Below are 26,986 nucleotides of genomic sequence, written 5' to 3' on the forward strand. Positions count from 1 at the left end.
GGTTTTCTTCTGCACATGGGCTATTCTGATATGAAGAGCATACCAACAGTTTTCAGTGTGAGTTTTACACACTTTTATCCTGTGTCCAGTCACAGAGACTATATGGTGTGTTCAGTTTCTACAGATGGTAAGCTGTTGCCTGCTAGCAGAAGCACACACTTTCATGTCTTCCCTTTTTTACGTTGTCTTCCCCCGTCTGCTTTGTAATAGTATGGGTGTTACGATGATATCTGCCTGCTTGAAGGTTTGACAGCTGTGCAATAACGTCCTGCATGGGATCCAGTCGAGTACCAGATTTTGTTCCCATTTCCTTTCTTCCTTCCTTTTTTTTGGATTTGTTTCAAGTATGTGTCATGGGAGCCAAAAGCGCTGTTTGTCTTGTTCACAGTTCTGTCTTAGGCTCATCCTAGTCACAATCAGGATCCCTTTCCCCCTAGTCTTGAGATCGACAATGCATCAAATGATGGCGCTTTTACTAGTTTAAGGTCAATGAAGTAGGCTTATGTTTGCGACTGGAGAAATGGATGCAGGATGGGTGTCAGATGTTAGGGGCACAAGGGGCAGGGCTCGTTAGACAGGTATTGAGAAGGAAGGAAGTTCTGGTTTAATGTCAGAAGGCGTATACTTTCTGCATGCAAAATAAAACCTTCCTGAGTTCTGCAAAAGAGTATGGAGAACATGATGAAATTATCATCAGACAATTAAATGAATTGTAGTGCCTGTGCCTACTGCCACAGAGATTCCCCTACATCTCTGTCCACATGTGGAATGACCGCTCTCAGATGACAGCGGCAAATTCAGTATCTGTATCACTTCCAAGATGTTCTGCTGATCTGATCGGTAGACATGCTCATGGCCAATGATTACAATTCTGGTTTTGGTAGAGTAGCCGCATCTCCATTATGCATTGATCTGAGCTGGCAAATTCCTTTTGCATGTATTTAATTGGATAACTCACTTTGGATTGCTAATCACCTGTGTAGGCATTTGAACCAGTAACCCAGCGATAGAAGGCTCCATATGTGATTAACACTGTAGCCTCCCACCTTGAAGAGATGAGCTCTCATGTGAGTGTTGTGCACGCATCCTACAGCGTTATGAGTCAGAGAAGGAGATGTTAATTTTTGATGGCTACAAAGTTTTGCAGTATGTTGTGAACACACAAATTACTAACATTCCTTTTTCCAGTGCATATTGAATTTGTCTTTGGTTTCGTGGACCTCTGCCAAACGGAGATTCTTGGATGGGTCAGAACGTCACTTTGCCATTTCTAAGCTGGTTTGTCTCTGCATTACTGCAGCCGTGTACACAGAATTAACTGCAGTCTGTCCAGAATCAGAGCAGGGTTTCTAGCCCGGCGAGGGTTGTTGTCATGGATTCACTGAACCCTCTTACGTTCACACAACGGGCTTGTCAATACAGGGAAATTAACAAGAATGGCTGTTGTGGCTCATTTTTCCACTTCTTCTGAAATAAGCGTGTCTGTGCTGGGAGCTATTCTGGAAAACAGTTGAGCATTAAAATTCACTTCCTAGCTTCATGCAAATCAGACCAGTGTAGACAAACCCAGGTAATGAGTTAAGGCAAATTTGAATCTTACTTTTCCCTTGTGTGAATCTGCAGATTGAACACAGATATAGAATTGTGTTTTATGCTTGTAATAAATTCCATCGCAGATACTAAGACTTTCTCCTGCGTTTTGAAAATGTGGTAACGACCACTAGAAACAAGAGGGGCCATGTGACCTCCCCATATGTCTCTGCCTCCCCCACAGCCCGGGACCCCTCCCTCCCCCATCCCATCCCACGTGACCTGCAGGGAGGGGGTGGGGGTCTGCAGACAGTAGAACTGCTGACAGTTGTCCTGTTCCCAGCCCTGCCGCCTGCCCCTCTGTTCCACTGACATGTCTCCGTGTACAGGGCTGTAGAGCAGGGGGTAGCTGGCCATTCTAGCCTGTGCACAGAGATGGGGCAGCCAGCAAGGGGGCTGGGACTGGCCAGCGGGCAGCGTATCGGGTGTGCCGCACCACTAACGTAACATGCTGGTATGGCGCACTAGACGGCACTAGCCCCTTGCACCACCTCAATGAACATTGCGCTTCAGAAGCCATGTGTCCATTTTCTAGACACTTCCAGATATTATTTAGGGATGTTTGTTTAATGATGTGAAATTTCTTCCCTTCCTTAGGGAGTCAGTCATTTTTGTTCTCCGCTTTAGGCATGTAGGCCGTATGTTCCCTTGATTTTTTTTTTCTCTGAGATGCAGTTCTTTCCAAAATGGATTTGATTTTAAATCTTCAGCTTTACCAATTCAATGTCCACACTTGAGTTTTCTGTTGCCGCCGTGTAACTAGATGGTCTGTCTAGGTGATTGCGCCTATTGCCGATTTTCAGAGTGGGAGACCAGCGACTTCTCCTCTTCCTCCTTGTTAATCTGATAAGGATCGGGCTTATCCCCAGTTGTGTCCAATCTCTCTTGCTGGATGTGCAACACTTCTGAAAATTGAACCATCCTTTTAGGCCTAAAATGAAGGATTTGGGAGCCCAGCTTCAGACACTCAGACCTTGAAAAGCTTGCCTCAGATATCACTAAACACTCATTGAAATAAATCTCTTCTTTCAATGTTCGTACATCTTAGATTCTGTCTGGTGTGAAGCAGAAGGCAGTTTGGAAACGGCTCCTGGTTTCCCAGGATAGTCCTGAATTTCAGTCCCATTTTGTTGCCAGAATTTTCTCAGCGATGGTTACAGGGGTGTGATACAAATCAGTGAGCAGCTCCCTGCTGACTCTCTGCTCTCTGCCGTGGGCTGTGTTAATTTGGTCAGAAATTGCATTCTTGTGCTGGTTTAGTGCATGCTTGCAAGGAAGGAACGTCACGTGTTAGCCTGTTGAAGTGAACGTGCCACTTCTGAAAGGCACTGTCTGGGTAGTTTCAGCAAATGAAGTTGTATTTATCCTCTGGACTAGGGATAACTCAACACGTGGCCCATTGGCCGCATGCTGCCCGTGGCTTGTTCGTTTGTGGCCTGCCGTGCATATGGGGCTCAACTCATGGTCCGCAGGTGGAATCCTTTGAACGTGGCCTCCACTGGGAACACGCTGTACAATAGCGAGTCAATAGAATGGTCTTCTGTTGATCTGTGTTTTAGTACTTAAATTCCTTGACACTCATTGAACATTTAAAAGTGCTGTCATGTGGGTGGGCCTTTATTAATATCAGCAGAACTGATTTAAATGGGGCTTGTGTGTTTTTAGTCTTGCCTTTATCTTTGTATTCATGCCAGTCAGTGTGAAAGAAACTATTTGCATATATTTGCATGTACATGCAAGCACACTTAAGTTGCGGCCCTCGGCATGTGCTGCGAGTATCAGTGTGGCCCCCAGGGCTTCCAAAGTTGAGTAGCCCTGCTCTGGATGAAGGAAGTGCAGTGTCCGAGCAAGCCCTTCCCACTGCTGACCTCTACTGCAATGGCAGGACGTCGTCCAGGGTTGGGGAAGGGGTTCAGTCTCCGATTGGTGAAGAACGTCAGGCAGGATGCTGATGAGTGTGCCAGCTGTGATAGAACATGTGAGAGTTGATCGCTTGTCCACGAGGACCTGGCCTGAGAACCACAGGGCCACCAACAGCGCTTTGCATGCCAGCTACTTGCCCCGACTAGCTCTCTGGCTGGGTTTGAATTGACAATGCAGAGGAGAACCTCTCCCTATCCAATTCCCAAGCTCCTGAGCTATTGAGAGTGCATAGTGGCATTTGGTGCATTTTTACTATTTTACTCCCGCTTGATCTTTTTAAAAAACCTTCTTTGTAAACGTCTGTTGCCAGTATCCCGAAGATGAGTAAGCTGCATTTCCAAAGCATCCCACGCAGCAGCAGAGAAGGGAGTTCAAGCTCTGTGTATATCAGTTCTGAAAATACATTTTTCCTGAGGGTTGCCATAGATTTTGTTATTACGTGGAGGTTTTCATCTCCATCTGGGAGATTTTGTGTGTTCTATCTGCCAGGGTTTCCTCCAGTCTCAGAACTATCGCCGATCAAATTATGCAATGCTGGGGGGAAATTGTAGCATCTCTCTGCTTTAGCTTCCTGCCTTCCTCAAAGAGCCCATTGGTACATGGAGAGAGAACAGCTCGGGTAGCGATTGTTCTGACCTTATTATACACACAACCTGCATGACTTCAGACACTGGCATTTACAATTATACTTCACGTACGTTGAATTTCTGTGTGCTTCGGATCCTCATCAAATGGGAGTCCTGTCCCAGGCTTCACGTATATACGTGTGTGTGTAACTCAGGGAGGCACTTGGATAATAACGTGATGAAGGCTGCGTAATTTATGTATGTAGACTATGACCACACTCCGTAGCTGGTTCTCTAGCTAATGGGCGGACCAGAAGAAGGCATCTGCCAAGCAGAAATGTAGCCCACCATACACCTTCACAAAACCCACCTTGCTTCAATGCATCTCTGCTTAGTGAAAGGTTTCTGAGCTGCAGTACTTAAAGAATGCACATTGATTAATTCTTCTTTGACAGCTGGTCCCTGCAGTGGGTAGAGAATCAGCAGATTTACTCTGCTTGAAGGAGAGAGAGATGTTTCGTCTCACCTGTCAGCATCTCAAAGGGTGGCATATCCACCAAATCAAATACCTATTCATGCTGCCTGTACAGGAATAACATTTGTGTTTATTAAGTTTCTTCATCCCTATTGAGATTGTCTTAGAGACTTACCACCCGTTTTTAACTTGATCCTGTGCTTAGGACTCAGCCTCTAGGTTGTGATTCCCCAGGTTAATTAGTGTTCTATGATCTCTGGGCAGGTCTGTTGCTCTGTGCCAATGCCTTAGATAGTAAAGTAGAGGAAACCAATTCTAGCTGAGACCTAGGTTCCTACTCCAGAGCATATAGGATTATGCAGGTTAAACCTCCCTAGTCCAGAATTCTCTTATTCCTGAAAACCGATATTTCTGAACGATTTAGCCGGATGTCCACCCAAGATGGGTGTGGCCAAGTTTCCTCCTGGTCCCTAGAGTTTGTTCACAGCCCCCAGTCCTGGCTCTCAGTGGTCTGTGCTGTTGTTGAGCTCTAATTTACCCCTCAATGTCTTCTCAGAGTCCAGCGAGTCAGTATTGGCCTCCTGTGGTCCAGCAAATTCTCTGGTCACGTCCTGAGGGTGCCGGGTTAGAGAGGGTCAACCTGTACTGGCATCCACACGCAGTTCTGCCCGTGCGTCTCCCTCCTGAGCGGCACTCCCTGCGTGTCCGTCTGTCCCTTCTGAACGGAGCTTGCGCCCAGTCGATGGCAGACACAGCAGCTCGCGTCTCACTGCTGCCAGCGTGCCGTGGTACAGCTGTGGCTTGCAGCACGAGTTCCATTCCTCTTGTGCGGCGTGGCTGCTGTAGCGCGCTCACTGTCTGCCTCCGGACTAGGCCTCTCGCTCAGTCTGCTTTGGTCGCACGAGAGAACTGCCGCTAGTGCACAGTGCATCTCGTAAAAAGGATGGGCAGCAGTGAGAACCAGCTGCTCCTCAGCCGGCTTTGGCTGCCCAGTGACGATGGTCACGGATTCTCACCAGGGCTCCATATAGCAGTTGCATGTGAATTGAAGACCAATGGAACCCACATCAAATCATGGGAATAAGCCCCTTACCAGCAGACCCCAGGCGGTGGTAAAGCCCTGGAATATTGGACCAGGTAACCATCGCTCGCTTCTGCTCTCAGGATCTCCTCTCTCCCCTAAATCCCCTCCCTGCTACAAAAAAAAAAAAGCAGCAGCAGAAGATAAACTTGCGATGCAGTGGGAGACACGGGCGAGGGTTTCTAATGAAAATGTAACCAACGATAAAAATAGCAGTGGCTTTCAGGAAATCCAGACTTAACACTTTTTGTAAGGCTTAGTGTGGGAGTGGGGGGTTCTGTTTCCCAGCTCTGAATGTCGCCAAAACAATCTGCCCAGGAAAAGCTGCACTGCACTGGTAGCAGTAGGACTTGATTTACAAAGCGCAGGGTTTTACCCCCTGCCTCCCAAGCCTAATAAGCAGCACATAAGAGATGACCAGTGGGGCATTAACTATTCACATGGCATGAACAGCCCATTGGTGTCGTTCTTACCAAGTAGCTAAGGCAGGAGACTGCTCTGGCATATGCTGCCTCTTCATCACTGCCTGCTGTTGATCTCGTTTCTCTGTTGTCCACATGCATGTGTGGATGTTGCCACAGCACCTGTTGTGTTGTGTGTAGCGGGAGATGCCATGCGGATTCTGTGGAAAGCGGTGTGACTGCACAAGATGGTCATGTAATCAGGAACCGATCGGAAAGTGCTGCGAATTTGGATTTAAATGGTCAAGAAGTACTTATTCTAGCTTCTTTGCACGGTACTGATTGCACAAACTGCACCTGGAGAACAGGCGAGTCATTATGTTCAATACAGCAGTAGTGCTTCAGGACCGGCCAAGAAAAGGACCTCACTATGCTAGGCGCTAGGGATGTAATAGTGTAGTCTATTCGCCGAATAACCGATGAGCAGAAGCTTACAGGTTAATGCTATAGACGACGCGCATTCCCCCCGCCTGCCCCGCCTTGCCAGTAAATTGTTTAGCAGGCTGGCCAGCAGCCCGGCTCAGTCCTGGCTCACACCGGGTCGGGACCTACCCTGCTGCGGCTCTGCATTAGAAGTGTATTAGGAGTCAGGCGGGCAGGCAGCTCAGTTCAGTTCCGGCTCGTGCCACATCCAGGAGCTCAGCCCCTCCCCCAGACGGGCTGCTGGGCCGATGGTCCGTGAGGGGAGCTGGTTTTTAAACTGTCTCCCCTTGTGGATCAGCTCCCACCTGGCACCCTGCACTGCTGCCTCTGATACAGCGGCAGCAGCATGGAGTGGCAGGGGGCTGCTTGGCTGTAGCGCTCTGGCTTCCAGCCCCACCCCTGGGGATTATAGAATAGTCGACTAACCAGTAAGGAATTAACTGCTATTTAACATCCCTAGTAGGCGTGTTATAGAGTAGTACAGGTTGAACCTCTCTGGTCCAGCAGGCTCCGTGGTCCGGCATCATTCTAGTGAGCCGGATGTCCACTTATCATGACTTTGGCCAAGTTTCCTGCGAGTCCCATAATGTTTTACAGCCCCCAGTCCTGGCTCAGTGTTCTGTGCTGTGATTTAGCTCTAATTTACCCCTTAATGGTTTCTTGGAGTCCAGCAAGGAGTGGAAGTGACCGCCTGTGGTCTGGCAAATTGTCTGATTTGGCTCCGGTCAGGTCGTGAGGGTTATGGACTAGAGAGGTTCAGCCTGTAGTGTTCCCTGCCCTGAATCTCTCAGTCTATAGAGACAAGGCAAGGTGACAGGAGAAAGGGATCTAACATACAAGCTGAGCAATCAGCATTGTGACGGCAAGTGTCAGTTTCATTATTTTGGGACCATTAGGTTTAGTTCAGAGGCAATTCAGTGAGCAGAGGGGCCAAGTGAGGGGGACGGCCCAGGTGAGAAGAGGAAGGTAGGAGGGGCCGGAGTAGCTTGAGGTTGAAGTGAAAAAATTGGCAGTTGGGAGAAGGGCGTTGGAGCCAACAGCCAACAGGCAATCAGGACAGAAGAACCACCATGTTGGGTCTGACCAAAGGTTCATCTTGCCCAGCAGCCTGTTCTCCAATAGCGGCCAATTCCAGGTGCCCGACAGAGTGTGAACAGAACAGGGAATCGTTGAGTGATCCCTCCCCTGTCATCCATTCCCAGCCTCTGGCAAACTGAGACTAGTGACACATCCCTACCCATCCTGGATAATAGCTATTAATGGACTTACTTTCCAAAAGGAACTTATCTAGTTCCTTTTAAACCTCTGTTATTGGCCTTGGCTTTCACAATATCCTCTGGCAAAGAGTTCCACAGGTTAACTGTGCATTGTGTGAGGAAATAAGTCCTTTTTAAAAAACCTGCTACCTATTCATTTCATTTGGTGACCCCTACTTCTTGGGTTATGTGGAGTAAAAAGCATTTCCTTATTTACTTTGTCCATACCTGTCGCAATATAGAAGACCTCTATCATATTCCCGCCTTAGTCATTATTTTACCAAGTTGAAAACTCCCGGTCTTACTAATCTCTCCTCATACAGTAGCCATTCCATACCTCGAAACATTTTTATTCACTTTTTCTGAACATTTTCCAGTGCCATGATATTTTTTGAGAGAGGGTGACCACATCTGCATGCGGTATTCAAGGTGTGGGCGTACTGTGGACTTATAGAAAGGCAATATGATCATCTGTCTTATTCTCGATCCCTTTCCTAATGATTCCCAAGAGTCTGTTTGCTTTTTGACGGCCGCTGCACAGTGAGTGGGTGTTTTCAGAGAACTCTGCACACTGACTCCAAGCTCTTCCTTGCGTGGTAGCAGCTAATTTAGGCCGCATCACTTTATATGTATAATTGGGATAACATTTTCCAATTTGCCTTACTTTGAATTTATCATAATTGAATTTCAGCTGCAATTCAGTTGCCTCGTCTCCCAGGTTTGAGAGTCCATTTGTAACTCTTTGCAGTCTGCTTTGGATTTGATTGTCTCGAGTAGTTTTGTATGATCGTTAAATGTTGCACCCTCGATGTTTGCTTCTCTTTCCCGGCTTTTATGAATATGTTGAACAGCACTGGTTATAGCAGAGACACCACTAGTTACCTCTCTCCATTCTGAAAACGAATAATTTAATCCTGCCCTTTGTTTCCCATCTTTTAACCAGTTCTCAGTCCACGAAAGAACCTTCCCTCTTATCCCATGACAATTTATGAGGCTTTGGTGAGGGATTTTTGTCCAAAGCTTTGTGAAAATTTAAGTACAACATATCCACTGCATGCTTGTTGACTCCCTCAAGGAATGCCAGTAGATTGGTGAGGCATGATTTCTGTTCACAAAAATCATGTTCTTCCCCAACAAATTGTGTATGTGTGTCTGATAATTGCTTGGTCCTGAAATTAATCTTTCCAGGCTGTAATTGTCAGGGTGGCCTCTGGAGCCTTTTTTAAAAAATTGGCCATTGTATTAACTATCCTACAGTTTCCTGGTATAGAAGATGCTGATTTAAATGATAGGTGATGTACCATAGTTACTAATTTTGCATTTGAGTTCCTCCAGAACTCTGGGGTGGAGACCATCTTTGTTCTGGTGACTTATTGCTGTTTAATCTATCAGTATGTTCCAAAACGTCCTCTAATGACATCTCAGTCTGGGACGGTTCCTCAGATGTCCCCCAAGAAGAATGGCTGTTTTGGAAATCTCCCTCATATTTTCAGCTATGCCTTAATGGAAAGACTTCATGTAGTTTCTCTGCAATGGCCTATCTTGCGTGCTCTGTTAGCTTCTAGTCACCCCACTGGTGGGTAAGCAGAAGAGAAAAACACTTTTCCCTCTGGGCAGCAGCAACGGAGCATGTGGTCTCGGAGGAGAGCCCAATTTTCTGCCTCGTCCAGGTCTGCTGTCGCCAAAAATCCCCATGGCAGAAATAGGATCCTTTGTTGTACATCATCTCAGACCCAGTGGGAAGAGCAAGTCTGGGTGAACGACTGTTATTACAGATCCGCGCTTAGATGGGAGAAGACGCGCCCCTTACAAAAACAGAAGATCCTCTTTGCTGGCACATGGCTCCCCAGGTAAGGGTGTCAGAATGTGGGTGGTGTGTGAACAGGCCTGTTCTCTCAATGGGGTAACTCCATTTCCCCCGGCATTTCGAGAGTGTCCAGGGGAAGAATTGCAACTGAGCCCACCCACATGCAGCTCCTGATCTTAGCTTGAGAGCGTGCGAGAGCTGGAGCTTGGAAGGGCCAGCCAAAAAAAGACAGTCAGGCCAGTAGCAGATTAGTGACCTTGTTTGATGTGGTGGCCACAGAGCTTTTCAGTGACGGGGAATTCAGTGACCGATTCAGCCCTCAATCGGTTTATCTATTGAATCTCAGTCGCTGCTATTTTTTAACTGAGTTTATTTTTAACATGTTTCTATATCGCATCATAGAATACATTCATTTATTTCTCCATAATCTGTCACCTTCCTTCTCCACTTAATCTGATGTTTAAAAACAAATGTACTTTCCCGCCATATAAAGCACTCAATATCCACCTCTGCTAGCTTAGCTTATTGATGTAATTGCTTATGAATTAACACTCTTACCGAGACTGTTAAAGGTTATCTGATTTTTTTTTTTAAACTTCCTGTTTCTTCCCCTTATTGTTTTGGTCATGGCAAATTGAAGTGTGCACATGTTTTGGGGATAATGTATTTAAAGAGTACTCATGGGATTCAAAGATAGCCACTTAGAAGTGTTTGCAAACCAGCCAGCATATTGTGTGTTAATTTTCCTATGCCTAGTTCAGACGATGAGCCCTTGAAAACGTGTACTGTTCTCTACATGTTGTGCAGCAGTAAGCATGCTGGTTCTTAACCCATCATTATAGCTGAAATCCTGACTTAGCTCACCATTGTCATAAGTAGTTAATGCGTAAATATCAGAGGCAGGACTTTCTCCTCTTAACTTGAAACTCCTCTTCAGTGTTTACTGGAAAGGAAGCACTGGCAGACTCAGCCACTCGGTAGCATATGACCACTATTGACATGCTGGGGAAGGAGCAAGAGGAGGATGTTTCAGGATTTGCTTTCTAATTTGTGTCCACTTGGATTTAGTGTTTTTCTCTGCCTAAGGCACTAAACTGCCTCTCTCATTCAGTCCAGTTAGTTCATCTTTTAATCACTGCAGGTGCAATGAAGTGCCGTGCATTGCCTGCTGCGGTTAGGGGACAGTTTTTGCAGTGGGGTTTGTATCCTTTCATAGAGGTTTACTGCAAGTCATTTGCATTTTTCACATTGGATTTCTTGCTGATTGGGGAAGATGTCCGAGTAGGTAGCGAGATTACCCAGTGTGGGATTCAGGCCTGTTTTGTGGAGCTTGTCAGCTCTATTTACGGAAAGTGTGAAAGCTGTGTCTGGCTCCATTATTACTGGAGTGATAGCGGGACTTGGGGCTGTCAGCTGTAATGTGAGGCAGTACCTCATCTCGCTGTGGCTCACGTCTTAATAAGATCTGCAGAGAAAGCAATGAAGAGGAATGTGCATGTGTGGACTTCCCATAGGAGTCTCTAGCCTTCATTTGATTCTCTTTAACCAACTGGTGTCTTGCTGCTTGGGTGGAATAAGGGTATGGAGAGACGAGCTCTACAGAAGGGAACAGTCCCATGTCTGAGCTCACAGATGTCGCAGTCTCACCGTGTGCTCTCTAGATCGCCTGCTCTAAAAATGAACAGGGAAATGGTTTTGCCTGTCTGCATGATCAGTGTGGCTGTGGGGCTTAGGGGGATGACTAATCCACACCTGTGAGTGTTGGAGCTATGCTGATCTCATTCGTGGGGTAGTTGCCGCTAGGTAGACTGTAGAATGCTTCCATTGATCTTGCTACAGGAGGGGGAGTTTCTCCACCTTCAGTCTCTAGTCTGCCTCTGTTCCTTGTGGTTACAGTCCCACAGATGAATTAGTCCCCTCTTTTTCTGCCCGCTCCACAAGAGCACCCCCCTCCGCGCTCTGCTCTCACCTAAAATGCAGAGAGCCAGCAAATTGTTTTGCACCAACGTACACCCCTCAGGTTGATTCCTTCTGCTGGGCTTCTTGCGCGCCATGTATGCTCTGTTGCTCTTACAGACTGTAAAGTTAGTCGTCTTTTTCTTGTACGGTGCTGAGCACAGTGGTAGCACTTACTAGTCTTATTGAAAGAGCTTTTGTTGGTAAAAGGAAGAGCAGGTATTTGCCAAAACGGAAACGCCATAAAAGATGGAATGGCTGCTGCTGGAGCTGGTAGTACTGTCCATAGTGAAGATTTCCTGACAGTTTCCATTATGAGAGGCTGTTTTTGGTGCTTAACATTTTGTCAAGCTGGAACCATTCAGACTAAAATTTGGCATGTCTGATGTCTGCTCCAGTTGATATTTACAAACACAAACCTATATAAAGTGTCAGCAGAAATGCTTCAGCCCTTTTGGAGAAGAAGATTAAGGAAAACACATTTTGTCTGGTTTTTAAAACTTCTTATAACATTTTTCACTGAAAAACTCTGGCTCCTTCTGGCTTTGGAAAATCAACTTGAAATTCAGCAGGGAAGTTCTGTTAATGCCTCCCAGAATCATGTTGGCTTTTTTTGCAACAGCATGTCGCTGCTGACTCATGTTTAGCTTGTGGTCCACTCTGACCCCTAGATCCCTTTCTTCAGGACTCCTCCCTAGACCGTCGCTTCCCATTGTGTGTGTGACACTTAGCCAGTTGGTCGCCAGTGTTTGCGATTCTTCCATCCCAAATGCAAGAGACTGCACTTGTCCTTGTTGAACCTCATCAGAATTCTTTTGGCCCAGTCCTCCAGTTGGTCTAGGACCTGATCCCTACCCTCCAGTGTATCTACCTTTCCCCCTAGCTTAGTGTCACCTGTGAACTTGCTGAGGGTGCAATCCATCTTCTCATCCAGGTCATTAATAAGACGTTGAACAAAACAGGCCCCTGGAGCGCACTGCTTGATACCAGCCAGATTTTGAGTGGTTGAGATCTACTCTTTGAGCCCAATGATCTAGCTAGCTTTCTCTCCATCTTAAAGTCCATGTATTGTCTGTATTCATCCTTTGTAATTAGACTGGTTTCCACTTTTTGTAGGACTCTCTTTGATGTTTAAATCATTCAAGATCTCTTGGTTAAGCCAAGGTGGTCTCTTGTCATACGGCCTATCTTTCTGATGCAGTCTTTATTTTGCTGTTCTCTCTTCTACTGTTCCTGAGAATCGTTTCATGGTCACCCAAGCTGCCTTCTGCTTTCACATGCTCAGCCAGTTCCTCCCGTTGGTTAGAATCCAATCTAGAACAGCTTCCCCCCCACCCCTCCCCAGTAGCTTTCTCAAGCTCCTGAGATAAAGAACAGTCTCCAGTGCATTCTGAGAACTTGGATGGCCTGTGCCCTGCTGTGTTGTTTTCCCACCAGCTGTCGGGGTAGCGGTGGTCTCCAGTACTTGAGCTATCCGTAGAGACTCGGAGAGTTGCTCAGGAGAGACTTGTCTGGAGTTTCCATGGTCTGTGCGCTCTGGCTTGGGACTGCCATTGCCGTGCCTGGCTTCTGTGGGGCCGGGCACCTGCACGGGGAGACGCTGTCCACCTTTCTGCTGTTGCCACCTGGACAGCCTGGAGGAAGAAACAATGTGCCTGGGGGGAGTGGGAGGGGAAAGGAGCTAGGCCTGGAGGGTGGGTGGAGGCGGGGCAGGGAATGGAGACTGGGAGAGGAGCTGCAGCTTGGGAGGTGGGATTGGTACAGGGACAAGCTGTAGGGGACGTGGTCAGAAGGCAGGCCGGGGGCAGCAGGGTCTTTGTCCACTAGATGTGTCCAGATTCCCGAGTTCTCCCTGTTGCTCTGCTCTCCGTAAACACCTGTGACGTCTATTGACAGCTTGTCCCATCCCACTCTAGAGGCGGGTCCATAGAAGAATGCCGTCCACGACTTCCGTCAGCTACGTTCCCTTTGCGCCAGCGGCGGAGTCCAAGCTTCGACCCTACGGTTTCAACTTGCTGTGATTCTATGTGGCAGAACTTCTGGTTTTTCTGAATTTTCATTGTTTTAGTAGTTTTCTGGGGTTTTTTTTTTTTAGTTTGCTACCAACTCCTCCCTTTCCTTCCCCCCCGAAAAACAAACACTGCACTAAAAGAATGTTGCAGTTACGACATTTAGGGCTTGCCACAATTAAGACTGTGCAGTCTTGATTTGTCTGATTTTATGCATCTGCATGGTGGTGGTCTTCACTCGATCCGATACAATTTTCCTCTTAGATGGGAGCTGCTCTGGGGATGAGTGAGAGGAAGGTGAGGGCACTTCTGCTTCCTGTGGGGGACAACTTGGAAGGTGTGAAGGGAAAGAAGCAAGGGACCTGCAGGAAGGGAACGGATGGCCCCATGAGTGAGGCCACTAAATCTTACCCCTGGAATATTGGATCGAATCCCTGTTTCTGCCCCAGAGTTCCTGTATGAGCTCTGTTTGCCACCTTCATCTCTGTTTGCCACCAGTAGCCGGTAACTGTGTGTCCCTTCTTTTCTGGGCGTCCAGTTGGAGTGTTGTGAAAATAACATTGGTGAGGTGCTCAGACACCACGGTGGTGAGCGCCATAGAAAGCCCAAGAGGAATGTGGTAGTTCTTACCCGTAAGGGAAAAGGTGGCTCAGTAGGCATGGTATCGTGTCTGTACAGACGGGCTTTTAAACGAAGATTCTCACCTGAGAGCAAATGCAGAAAGTGCCAAAAGGTTTAAGTGTAATCGGCACATGGCTCCCGACTGAGCAGAGCGGGACGGCAGACAGGGACAGGTCCATACTGTGACCGGGCACAAAGAGCAAACTCTTCCCACCACCTCTGTTCCAACCTTGGCCCTGATGCGGTGAGCAGCTGCCTCAGGGAGAGGCTGAAGTGGAGGCGGCAGCGAGCGAGATCCGAGATGCGCGCACAACTGGGCAAGCAGAACATTATTAAGGTCGATAAATCAAGTGCTCAAAAATTAGGACTGCCAGAATGCGAGTTGCCTGCATGACCTTAATTTGGCCCTTGGGGCCCTTTCAGCCTGTAATTCTATGACAACGTTCTCCCCCGCTCCACAGCATGTCTGCCTCATGCCCATTCACAGGGCAAGCAGCTCTTCCGTGAGAAAACACAGTTCCCTTCCACCGGAGGCCCCGTGTCTGTTGTGCGGCTCACTGGTCATACCCTGCTCTGATGGCAGAGTGCATGTGTCACTGATTAGGAAAATGAAATAACTGTCTGAAGCATGGATTAAAGCACAAACATTAACTTCCTCTGATAGACGGTCTTGGTTTTTCCTTCACAAAATGGGCCCTTCTACATTCTTAGTTTGCAAATGCCATGGTCCTAGGATGTTTGAGAAGCACACAGTCCATCATGGACGGTACTGTAGACAAGGATTTAAAATAATATATCCCTGTGGAAGCGCTGGGAATGATGTCCCGGAGGGCACATCTGGGCTGCAAGCCTCTTTCGAAAGAGATCATCTAGACAGCCATAACACTTTTGAAAAAGTGATCTGCTTTTTCAAAAGAGAGCACCCAGGCAATCTGGACGCTGTCTTTCGAAAAAGCCCTATTTGTGTTCAAGAAGGCCTCTTTTTTTCCCGAAAGAGCTCTTTTGAAAAAAGGCGTTCTTCCTCATAAAACGAGGTTTACCAGTGTCGAAAAAACCACTGCGTTCTTTTGATTTAATTTCGAAAGAATGTGACGGCAGTATAGACGCAGGTGAAGTTGTTTTTGAAAAAAGGCCACTTTTTTTGAAAAAACCCTGTCGTCTAGACACACCCTGAATTATGGAGTCAGTTTTGTGCTGCGTGCTGTTCCTGTCCTGATGTGGGGTCCCTCCCAGGGTGAGTCTGTTGTCCTGCCTTCCAGACAACTGCTTTGTTTGATTCCTCCATCCCTGAGATCAATCCAGACGGTGTTTTGGAACCTTCAGCATTCAGTTGCTCTTAACTACGAGTCCATCTGCAGGGAAGAATAGATTTCCATCATAGGAGCCGCCACGGAAGTTAAGCGTGGCTGGGTGTTGTGGAACTAGAGAGTGTGGGCACATAACTAGAAATGGCAGAAGAGGAGGAAGTTTGACTGTGGGACCAACTCAAAACAAGCATGGGATGTTGAGGGGCTTACCAGGAGGGAGATGAGTCGGTGGGGTGCGGATGGGGGGTTGCTATCTCAGGAGTTGTATGGTTTTCAAGTTGTGTAACTCAGTTGAATGTCCATAGCTGAGTGCTGTTACTTGGAATCCTCGCCAATTAGACACATCCTGGATGTGAGGATTTGGAGAGAGGCCTGAGGCAGACACCCAGGCAGTAGCATGAGAGGTAGGAGGGAAGGCTGAGGGGGGAGACAAGGGGCTGTGTTGAGCTTGAGCTGATAGTGCGACTTGCCCGAGGAGATGTCAGAGGCAGGCTGGCAAGCAGCATCAGAACCCGACGGAGGCAGTTTGGAGCCATTGCACATCCTGATGGGGGGCCTAGGGCTCTGTGTCTGTGTGAGAGCCATGCCCCTCACTGGGAGATGTGCCAGTGGGGCAGGTTTCTCTGCCCTGCAGAGCAGCAGGATGTTGTTCGGATCCCACCGTTTTGAGCCCAGCAGCTGCCCTTCTTCGCTGGGTGGTATTGGGAGGGCTCCCAAAGAACACCCGCAGTACTGCCAGGAGCAGTTCCTCCATCTCAGGCTCTCTGCAGATGCAGGCACAGGTGACCAAAGAAATGCTGGAAAAGGTGACCAGTCACATGCGCCAGGAACTGCCTTATATTATGACATCACATGACACTTAGCAGCTGGGACCACATGGATGGACGCTGAGTGCAGAAGACTCCGTCTGTCCAGCATGCGACTGTCCAGCTCCTCGGTGCCAGTCCTCATGGGTGAGAGCATGGCTCACCTGTGTGTGCTCCGCGTGCGGCTTCTCTGGTTCTTTGTTGAGTGCTTTGCCCAAGGGGCAAGTCCTTTGTAGCGGGGCCTGAAGATGAAGGGTGTTGGGGAGCTTTGGGCTCTGCTGGTGAGGAGGCCTGGCTCTGACTCTGAGATGGTACCCAGGCTCCAGTAGCTGGTGGCACACTGCGTGGGCATAGCTGCAAGGGGATTGTGCATCTTTCTCTTTCAGGCATTGTCCATGACTTCCACAGCTCTCGTGGGGAGCCAGAGCCCGGGGCACAACCTGCAGGAGTCAAATGCTGCTTCGTTGTGACTTGGTCCTTGCCCACTGCTCTGGCCAGGCCGCTTCTTTCTTCAGTCCCTTCCCTGGCCACCCCTTGCCTTCTGGGTCTCAAGTCGGAAACCCTGGGCCATCAAGGCATTGCAGAACTCAGCTCCCTGCATTTCTGCTCTTCCTGGCTGCTTCCTTAGCCACAGCCTGTGCTGAACAATCAGCCCTGGACAGTCTCTTCCTCCATGTTCCAGACAGCACCTGGTGCCTTGTTTGGCTGCTGCCTAGGAGCAAATTAAGCATTTCTGCTGCATGCTGATTGACTCTGACATTCTGGCTTTTGACAAAATGCCTGAAGATGAAACCTTTGTATGGTACCATGGCGACTTGTGGATATTTAGACCCAGAGTATTTTGGTAATTCAGGAAGACAGCCTCCCACGACATCCAGAGCACTTGCTCGTTTTTCTCTGCTCTCCCAAGCCACGCACTTAATGAGTTCAAAAGAGTTATTTTTAAATGACTAGTAGAACTAAAAACTGAAGTAATTAATGCAAGTCTCCAAAGCAGCATTTGCAGGCATTCCTTGCTTTTGCTCCTGTTAATATAGAGTTCCTGGGTTGTCGTAGTGAAGACAGTGGCCACTTGAAGGAAACATTATAAACTTTCCTAGTTCAGGATGCCTGAGTTCAGAGGAATATAGGGGCCAAGCTTTACAAGTCAGCCTGGGGTTGAAGTATTTGACCCTGATTATTAAGCCAAATGAAGGAGGTTCAGTGCAACAACTGTTGACGTGAAGGCTGCTCACTGAATGACGGGGAACAGCCACAGTAACATTAATTAAGGTTGTAGTGGGATTTTGCTTCCAATCTGATTGTCGCGAGTGCCGTAAGATCCGTGAGCCCGGGCGGAATGCTTTGGAACGTGCTGGGCCGTTTTAGGGATGGAATTGGAGGGCCTGTTGGAATCTGGGCAGTACAACTGAGGGGTCTCCAAGGAGGACCTAAAACCAGAATCTGTGACAGCGCGTCGGGGAGCCCCCGACCCTTCACTCCCATCTGCAGCCAGTTGTGACTCCGCCAGCCAGTAGAGCAGGAGGTTTATTGGTTCTCGGGGAAGCAGGCGATGGTCGCGGGATACACGGAGAGTGGGCAGCCTTAGCCCTCCTGGGGGTAGGGGTTCAAGGACCCCAGGACCCCCCTTGTCCTGGCTTTAGTCTGCCTTGCTCATCCCCCTCCCCCAGCCTGCCCCTTCTCCCAGCCCCCGGTCACTCCTCCCCACTGGCAGCCCCCCCCCTTGTCCAAACTCCTTCCCCTGGCCAGGTGTGAAGTGGCTGGGCCATTGTGTGCATGGGCGGTTCCCAACCTTTTCCAGATGGGGACCCATTTTGACAATTCAGGAAGACTTGGTGACCCAAAGCAATTCAAAAACGAGGGGGGGCGGGTGAGGGGCAGAGCCACTTGGGGAGACACTGGGCGACCCTTTTGAAGTGTAATGGCCACCCATAGGTTGGGAAACTCTGATCTACTGGTCTTGGCTCAGGAGATCCCCATCCCCCGCTGGGCTCTACACAGATGCTCCCAGAGTCCCTGCAGAACAGCCCCCCACTGTCACACTGTCCCAAGGGACTTGCCGACTGGCTGAAAAACCCAGAGGAGGAATATGAGATGAGCATCTCCCCGATGAACCCTAAACCCTACCTGTGTGGCCCAGCTTCTGCAACGTGTCAGATGAGGTACATCATGGAGACCATTTCTTTCGTTTTAATCTGATTTTCTCTCTCCCATCTACACTTCGTTTTCAGTAAGATGTTTCCCTGCCCCAGTGGGGCTCTCGAAAATGAGGCAGGTGAGGAAGGGTATCTGCCGCGTACTATGCTCCCAGTTCTTTGTCTGAAGGGTATGGCCCGGACCGGAAATATTAGAGGTCTGGTTTGCTTTCCATGACTCCTATGACTCACTGTGGTTTTTTTAAGCTCAGAGAGGTAGCTGAGTTAGTCTGCAACTGGAAAAACTTAAACAGATAATCTAGGAGCACCTTAAAGACAAACACCACATGTAGGTGGTATCATGAGCTTTCCTGGACACAGCCCACTTCTTCAGATGACTGGAATATTAAAAGTCCACTTCCAACATAAATAGGGAGTATGGGGGGGAGAAGGGAGGAAGGGGGGGAAAAACATAAACTCTATTTTTCTCCCTTCCTTCTTCCCTCCCCCCCCAACCCCTGTTTATTTTGGAACTGGACTTTTAATATTCCAGTCACCTGAAGAAGTGGGCTGTGCCCACGAAAGCTCACGATCCCATCTCCATGTTTTGTTAGTCTCTAAGGTGCTGCCAGACTATTCGTTGTATCTTTTAAGTAATATCATGTAAAATTTGCAAATGTTCTGAAGTCACTCAAAGCTTCCCCAAGCCTGTCTGCTCTCATTACTTCAAATGGGAGTATAATCCCATTTCTTCCTCCCACTCATCTCTGCGTGTTTATTCAGAAACTTTTGCTTCACTGGGTGAAGTTGATTCCATAATTAGGTGTGTGGTTAAAACGTTGATTGTAGTGCTCTGATCTCATGAAAAATCAGACTCGGTAGTGGATCTCCCGAAGGGAGATGTAATTGGAACGAGGGAGCAGCAGAGGGAGAGTTCTCCTTGCATTACATGCTCTTGCTGTCTGTGCTCTGATTGCATGTGGGCCGGCAGAGTGATGCAGCTGTGAGAGAGGTCCATATTCCTCCGGGGAGTGTTACTAGAAGGGCGGTAGGTGAGACATGGGAGGCAGTTTTCCCACTGGGGCATCAGTGCCCCGTTCTGGGCAGCATGCTTCAGGAAAGATGTGGACAGCGAGGAGAGAGCCTGGAGGACATGAACAGCAGCAAAGCAAAACACCACAAAAGGTTCAGAGCCTGACCTACGAGGAGAAGTTAAAAAACGGGGCCTCTTCAGTCTGGAGATCAGTTGTTCTGTGGGTTTAATCTGCAGCCAGGGGGATTTGGGTTAGATATTGGGAAGGCCTTTGATTCTCAGGTTAGCTAAGCTCTGCAACAGACTTCCCGAGGGAGGCTGGGAAACCCATCTCAGAACAGGCTAGGTGTCTGTCAAGGTTGATTTAGTTGACTTGATCCTGTCTTCAGTGCTGAGGGCTGGACCAGGCAGCCTTTCGAGGTCCCTTCCCACCGGACTGTTCTGGGATTCCACTACAACCACTGTGCTTGGCCTATAGAAACAGCCGTTGGTGTGACTGCTACTGGGCTGCGAGTCGCGCGGCCAAGTGGCTGAATGCTAACGGTCAGCTGAGGTCAGTGTGGTCAGTCTGTTGAGTAGACAATGACAGGCCGGGTAGGACAAGAGGGTCGGGGGACCATTGGCAGGACGTGGGCAGCCCCAGGGAAGAGCAGTGGAGTTGCCTGGCTGTTCCTGCTAGAAGTCTGAGATCTGCTTTCCAGAGCTTTCTGCGTGCCGGAGGGTGTCTCGGTCTAAGGTAATTGGGCTCACGAAGGTGGAATGATAAACACGTGGCCCTGAGCCACATCTGTTGCCTAATGCCTCTGTGGTTGGAGTGTAACTTACTTCCGAGGCAATGGTTGGGCTGGTTGTGCTCCGGTGAGTCGGAGAATGCCAAGGCCTCATCTCATAAGCTGTCGGAGAAGGAGCCAAGCGCATGCTGGGAAATCAAGTGAGCTTTGCAGATTCCTCAGCAGCCATTCACATAGAGCAGGGGCGGGAACCTTTTTTGGGTCAAGGGCCATTGACCCACAGAAGAATCTGTCAGGGGCCGCACACAAGTGAGAAGCCCCCGACAGAGAGAAAGACGCTCTCCATATTTCCCTCGCGCACCAGAGCCTAAGGGGGCCTGGGCTAGTAGATTTTGTGTGCACCAGTCGTCCCGGTGCATGGCAGGAGGCCTGAAGCGCCAGGGCTGGCTCCCCAATGCTGGGCTTCGGGGGCTGGATCCAGGCAAGCCCCTGGGCCTGAGGTTCCCCGCCCCTGACACAGGATAAAATAAAAGGGGCTCCTCACGCACAGCCATGAAATATTACCTTGTACTTTCGGTGAATGGAAGAGTCGAAACCTTTGTTTCCATTTAGGACGTGGGACTGAGCGGCTGGGTCAGATGAGAAGTCAATGAAAGGGCCCAGGTAACTCAGAATCCTGTTCGTCAGGAAACGTTCTCCCGTTACCGTAGATGACGTGAGAGAGGGGTGGAGGGTTCCATTGTTTAGGTTGTGTTGAGCCGTTGTTTAGCTTGCTATCTAGTCCCTTTCACTTTTCCCCTTAAGACACAGGGACGTAGAAATTGCCTTATCGGACCGGAGCTGTGGTCTGTCTAATCCAGTAACCTTCCTTCAGCATTGGGCAGCATCACAGGAAGATGCAGGAACCCCAGAGAAGGCCATTATAAAACCTAGTAGTTGGAGATTGGCCTAACCCCTTTCTAACAGCCCTTAACATATTCCAAGACTCTTACCTGGCCGCCACCTTCTATGTGGTTTGCGTAAGTAGCAGTGACCTCAGAATGCCATCTGAGCGTTGGTTAGCCGGCACGGTGCCACCGCAGTGAGCTGGGGAAGAGTAAAAGAATGAAGGGGACAAGTCCCTGTGATGTGCGCCGTTGTTTGTGCCTGGTGAGCAGAGTCACATACGAGTGTGTGCCTCGTATTCCATGTACGAAGGGTTTGTCCCCACCCCCAGAAGATGTCCTGAAGTGAGCCGGTCTGCACCAGTTTCTCTGAGCTGATCCAGATCCCGGTGGCTCTTGGTAGCATCAGTGACAGGCGGCTCGTTCTGAGCAGTCGATGTGCTCCCTGCGCTCTCCACTGAGCTGCAAGGTTGAAGTGGCACGTGCGGGCCTCCATGCGGTTCCCCGGAGACGTGGGATTTTCATCTCGCCATGGGCGGGTTGTGCAGCTCGCCATCCAGTGGGATCGCAGGATCGCCCGCCTGGACGGTCATTCTATTTCAGAACTTTCCTTGCTTTACACAGGCTGCGTCCGTCCCTGCGGCCAGGGTCCCCCAGCAGGTTTGGGAGAGCCCCGGAGTGTGGCAGATGCTTAGGGTCTACCCACATCAGACAGGATGAAGATCCCCTGGTGCCCAGCTGGTGTGTGGCAGGGGGCCGTGCGGCGCTGGGGGAGCACTACGCTCTAATGAGCATGGTGTCTGTGTGCCTGTGTTGAATTTGAGGCACATTCAGGCAGGGTGGGCTCCTGTGTGGAAAGGGTAAGGGCTTGATTTCTGGCTAGTTACCTCTGCCTGCCATCACTTGGACCCCTCTTGGCTCTGTTTGACCCATCTCTCTCCAGCGCTGAACAAAATCTTGTCCCTTTCTTCATTAATCTTCTCTGTTTTTCCATCCCCCGGTGACGGGATCCGTGGAACACAGGCTGGGACCAAGGGACCTCTGTGTCCCTGTGTCTCTCCATCCCGGGCTCTGTGTCTCAGTGCCTTAAGTAACCAGCAGCAAACCTCGCCAGGCACTCTGGTCACTCGGCACGGAGCCATATGCCCAGTGAGATCGTAGGGCTGTTCCCAGAGCTGCTGTCAAATCAGAAAGGCACCAGCCAAATCCCCCCAGCTCCCAGCACGGTGCCTCAAGGACGTACCACCCTGCACTGCTCAACACAAACGCCGCACATTTATTAATTGGTTCACCTCCTCCTCGGTGGAATGTGGACATGTACCGGCTCCAGTAAATCGGCACTGATTTCCTGAGCACTTCAGGCCAACTCCCTGATAAAGATCAACACTAAAACCAATGTATTGAATAGAGAAACATTTTACATGATTATAAGTGACAGGCAAACGCCAGAGTTTGTTACCAAAATAAAATAAAATATCAGCGTGCAGCCTAAGCGCTCTCCCCCGCCAGCCTGGGCAGCCTCTAGATGAATCTGATTTTCTCACCCCATGGCTGTTGCTGTTGCTAGCACAAACCTGAGCCAGGCTTCTCTCTTGGAGTCTTCAGTCTTCTCATGTCCTTGTTGCTTGTAGATAGGTGAGGGTAGGAGAGAGGTGGCAGAACAAGGAGCAATGGGCTCAAGCTGCAGTGGGGGAGGTCTAGGTTGGAGATTAGGAAAAACTGTTTCCCTAGGTGGGAGGGGAAGCGCTGGGATGGGTTCCCTAGGGAGGGGGTGGAGTCTCCATCCCTAGAGGTGTTTAAGTCCCGGCTTGACAGAGCCCTGGCTGGGATGGTTTAGTCCTGGGGCTGGTCCTGCTCTGGGCAGGGGGCTGGACTCGATGCCTCCTGAGGGCCCTGCCCGCCCTGGGTTCTGTGGTTCTAAGGGTGAAGCCTGGGGCTGTTTTATACGCTCAAGCCATGCGCCTGCAGACAGCCAATCCAGGCACGTCTGGTGGGTATTAGGGAGTCTCCAGACAAGGCCGAGTCATTCCCTTGGGGGCCTTGTGCAGATGAGTCACTGAACCGCAGCTGCCTTGCTCAGTAACGTCTATTGATAGTTGTTCAATATCTGCACCAGGCGCCGGCTACTTTCTTTGCAGCTGTCCCTGGGGAAGAGCAAGCTGGCTGATTCTCCTACTTGCAGCATGTTTTAGTGGCAAGCACACAGCCCTGTCTCATACCTTCCCATGCCCTAAAGATTTACCTATTAGTTAGAGCAGTGACTTTCACCAGATCACGGGCTCCCCCCACTGCCTTACCTGCATCCGGTCTTGGCCAGGCACAGCTGGGTACAAGTGAGGAATCGGGATGAGAGGGAGCTCCTTCCATGTGCAGAAGGTCACACCCTGCACTCCAGCGTGTCAGGGCTAGATGTGGGTCTGCTTCCCTTCCCCCAAAGAAGGGGCGGTGGGGGAGAGGAAGCTCAGCCCTGCTTTGGGCTCCCTTGGTTAATCAGCCCGTGGAGGAGTTGCTTACTTGGCAGTTTTATCAGGCATTCAGTGCTTTACAGGAAGCTGGAATGAAATGCAAAGATAATTAAAAAAAAGTACATGTAACAAACATCAAAGCGCTTGGCCTCCATTCCTCAATTCCGTTTTTATCAGTTGGAATAATTCCCTACCGGCTCAGGTTTTAATTTTTGCCTATCAGTGAATTTGAGAAGGTATTTAAGGTAAGTAGAAATGGCATTTTCCTGCAGGAGGGCAAATACTTGAATGCAGCGATCCCTGATGTGAGATCCATGCTTCCTCTCAGGCTGTTTGGTCAGGTCTGAGTTGCAGCTGTCGGGCCTTTTGTGGAAAGGATTATTTGTGTGAACACCCATCCTCCAACAAATAGAACCCAGCCAGCCTGCAGGCAGAGCGATCTCACAGATTCTCAAGGAAGAGCAATTTCTTGTGCTGCTTGGTTAACTTGCGTTGCTTTATTTTGTGGCCGTGTCTAGAGACTGTGGTCTGCAGTGCTGAGGTTCGCGTGTCTGTTTCCTGGGACTCTCGTTAGAGTCTCCGTATTTGCTGTCATCTCATTCCTCAGCACCCCGCAGTTATCGAGGGACTCTTTTGTCCTCCTGTGCTAGCTGGTGGCACCTGCCCACACTTCATGAGCTAGCCCTAGCCTCGTACTCCACATCTCGTACGCCAGTCTTCGAAAGCTCAGGCAGCCGAGGCCCCCCCCTATCCCGCTGCCTTCAGAGCCCACACACGCTGACCCGAAAGGCCCCGCTGTCTCCCGTTACGCTGCTCTCTGAGCAATGCACGTTGTCCAGGAGTGCAGACAGCTCCCACCACCGAGGGAACGAAGACCCGCCTCAGAACTGAACCACGCAGTACCGGCCCTGGGCCCTCTGCGCCGGAGCCTTCCATAAGAAATGACAGCGTGCTGCCCAGGCTCCGTCTGGCAAAGGTTTGCCAGGGCCTGGAAGGATTTACTAACAGTCAGTGAGAAAATGATGCTCAATTGTGACACTTCCAGTTAGCTATTTTCATCGCCTTCCCCTGGGAAAGCGCTTTCGTCCTGTCCTGAGCGTGTGCGCAGCGCTGTGTGGCTGGCTGATGCTTTGGAAATAGTCCAGGCTGTCTCTTCTCTTCTTTGCTTATCTAGGAGGTGTGACAGGGCAGGTTCACCGGCTGGATGGAAGGGGAGAGAGGCAGCGCTAAAAAACCCCAACAAGAGCCCTAGCTTCATCTGGGGCATCTGAGACAGGGCTGCTATAAATCAATTAGGGGCCAGGGCAATTTCAGGCTGCCCCAGGGGCCTCGTTAAAAACCTTCCCTGTGAGGGAGGGAGGAACGGAGAAGGAGTTTGGAGGGTGGAGGTGGAGAGGAGGGAACAACTGAGGAGGAGACTCGGAGCTGAGCAGAGCACCACCAGCACTGCCAAAGGCTGCAGGGGGAGGTGAGGGGCTTCAACAGGGAGTGCATGGAGTCTTCCTTCCCCCCTCTGTGGCCAGAAACCTCAGCTGGTGGCCGAGGACTGCTTACTCAGCCCCAACTGGCCAGGGCCTCGGCCCCACTGCCCCTTGGTTTTGCCGAGGGACAGAAGGCCAAATGCCGAGAAAAGGCAAGTGGGTCTTGTACTGTGGCCCCTAAACTGCCGGGTAGTGGGCGGAACAGGGGCCTGGGACCCAGGAGTGGGACCGACCCTGCCACAGGAGTTTCCATCCTGGGCCAATGCACTTGGCACCCCACCTGAAAGCCGTAGCAAGTGAATTGGTGCCGTTAGTATTAAGCATGCCTTGGACAATGGAACTGCGCGGCCTGTCGGCCCAGGGCCTGGCTAGCCTGGGGTGGCACGAATCCATTACAAGGATCATTGTTCCGGCCCTGTAGTTCCTAACTGCAGAACGCAGCAGCTGAGAGCAGACAGCGCCCGGGAGAGGACAGAAACGGGTGGCGACAGGCGCGTGGGGCTGCTTGGAGCAGCCGCGTGCGGCGTTTGCAGACTGCTCCATGAGACTGAAGTGAGAGGTGGCCTGTGGTCCCTGCTGTCCAGCTGCTCCGCTGCGATCAGCTGGCGGTTGGCTGTAGGCAGTGCGGCATGGGGCAGGGCAGGGCTTCGTGGCTCGGTCTGGGCAGCGAGCCGTGCAAGGAGGGCACAGGGAAGAAAGCACGTCGGCTCTTGAGGGAAAAGCGGTGGAGTTGATGCTCAGCTAGGACTGCTGGGTGCCGGGGGGATGTGTATAAAGGTTCAAGAGCCAGTAAATAGCCAGAAGGGGAGCAGAGTGGAGGGGCTTGGGCTGGGATTCTCCAAGGCTCCTAAGTCCCTCGGGAAATCACTCTCAGCTGCGACCTTGAACTCTGCAGCTGCCCCCAAGGCAAGGTGTCCCCGCCACAGAAGTGCAGAGCAGAGGGGAGATGGGCTCAGTCCCCGGCGCTGAGGAGTGTGGCTCACTGGATGGTGAGCCAGAGCTGAGAGGGAGAAGAGCTTGCAGGGATGTGCGGAAGGGTGGTCTGGTGGAGGAACCGGCAGGGAAGGATTAATGGCTATTACGGGGGCTAGGGAGGTTATTTTAGCTGCCCTGTTTTAAATGGACCGGAGGGGAGCAAAGCCAGTGTTTGAAGAAGGCCTTTAAATTAAGCACGTCACTTCTCACCGGGCTCGTGGGGAATAAGTAGAAGATGAGTCTTGATGTTTCCGAGTACGCCAGTCCAGTCATAGCTGCATGTATCCCATCCCCGTGCCCGTTCCCGGGTGTGTGCAAGAGAGACATTTATTTTTGGACGCAGGAGTTGAGCATGCATGTGTGTTGGGGCCTCGGATGGGATCCAGTCATCTGCTGATGATGTTTAGAACTCATCTGCTTTCTAAGGATGACATCTCCTCTGGCAGCTAACTTGGGGGGGGGGGAGGACAGTAGATGCTGCTGCTAATAATAAAATCCGGCAGGGGGAGGAGAGGGGAGAAGAATTTTCTCTCATTTCAGTAATTGCAGTTACCCCCAGCCCCATTTCTCCTTCCCCGGAGTTGCAGAGAGCGACGGTGGACTCAGCCGGCGAGCTGTTCCCATACATAGCAGCCTGCTGTGCTCTCTGCGCTCCTAACTCCCCAGGAGTGGGGCTGGTTTATTGTCAGGCTGGTTCCATCAATTTCCATTCTCGTCTGAATGGCTAATAACAGGAGGGATCGTTCTGAGTCCCGGAGTGCTGGTGTGTGAGCAAGAGGGAGGGAGCGTTCTGCGTACGGCTCGAGGCAGGAAGCAGCTGAGGAGGAGGAGGAGAAGTAGCAATAGCAGCGCAGCTTTCTCTCTGCCTCCTCCAAGTACAATGCTGTCTGCTGCACCACAACTGAAGATACAGCTCAAGTAGACTGCGCTTGGTGCTGGCTGGAAAAGGGGAAAATGAAGTTGACCTAAGAAATTTCTCTTGAGGAATCCTTCTCAAAACA

General features: G+C 50.1%; 1 protein-coding gene across 7 annotated transcripts in view; it reads left to right on the forward strand.

Moving 5' to 3' along the window:
• UNC13B (unc-13 homolog B) overlaps positions 1-26,986 on the forward strand; it is a 341,091-nt gene that overhangs the window by 149,676 nt on the left and 164,429 nt on the right. The window lies entirely within an intron of this gene.

This window comes from Pelodiscus sinensis, chromosome 6 (assembly GCF_049634645.1).
Source record: "Pelodiscus sinensis isolate JC-2024 chromosome 6, ASM4963464v1, whole genome shotgun sequence".
Classification (NCBI taxonomy): Eukaryota; Metazoa; Chordata; order Testudines; family Trionychidae; genus Pelodiscus; species Pelodiscus sinensis.